This window comes from Penaeus chinensis, chromosome 29 (assembly GCF_019202785.1).
Source record: "Penaeus chinensis breed Huanghai No. 1 chromosome 29, ASM1920278v2, whole genome shotgun sequence".
NCBI lineage: Eukaryota > Metazoa > Arthropoda > Malacostraca > Decapoda > Penaeidae > Penaeus > Penaeus chinensis.
The window spans coordinates 4,827,434-4,828,435 of NC_061847.1; positions in this window are offsets into that span (position 1 = coordinate 4,827,434).

The following is a 1,002-nucleotide window of genomic DNA, read 5'->3' on the forward strand; positions in this document are numbered from 1 at the left end:
TGATGGGGTGCATGCATGAACCACAGGTACCCCAAGGAAAATTTAATATTCTATGAAAAGGTATACCTGATGTTGCCCTAAAGTCGTTATTGCGCAAAGCTATTGAAGAAATGTTTCATCAAGTGCTCCAGAAACATATTACTTTTTATTATATATCTATCTATCTACCTATCTATCGATATCCATGTGTGTGTGTGTGTGTGTGTGTGTGTGTGTGTGTGTGTGAGGCCAAGTGTATGTGAATATAAGTGTAAGTGAACGTTTTATCCATATACAAATATACCCACAGACGCACCACTCCGCATTTGAATACATGAATACCAACCAAATGCATTATTATGTATCCATAACACAACAAAGACCGACGAAGATCACACAAGGCTGAGCAGAGTCACATGAGAAAGCGTGTGTTCCGGGTCATAGCAAGGTTACACTAGTATCTGCAAGCAACAATGCTCCACACAGACACGTCCGCCAAGGGCATTACAGTACGGAGTATCTCGAAGGTGGAGAGAATGTATGACCGCGCCTGTGATAGAGCAATGTCACACGGGTACAAGAGCAATCTGGACACGGTGATAAGATGCAAGATATGCGGGTGCAGGAAGGAACTCTTCAGGACTCTCGGTTGAAAGAGTACAGAAGGACTCTTAGACTTGGACTCACGGCGACTTGGGGAAAGAGTTTTATATTGAGACTCATGGTGACTCAGGGAATGATTTTAATATTGAGTCACGGCGACTCAGGGAAAGAGTTTAGCATTGAGACTAACGGAGTTTAATATTGAGACTCATGGCGACTCAGGGAAAGAGTTTAGCACTGAGACTCACGGCGATTCAGGGAGCGAGTTTAGCACTGAGATTCATGGCGACTCCGGAAGGACTCTAACACTTGGACTCTTGGTGACTCACGGAAAGAGCTTAGCACTGAGATTCATAGCGACTCGCAGAAAGAGTTAAGCATTGAAACTCAAGGTGACTCTAAAGTGACCCTAGCACTTGG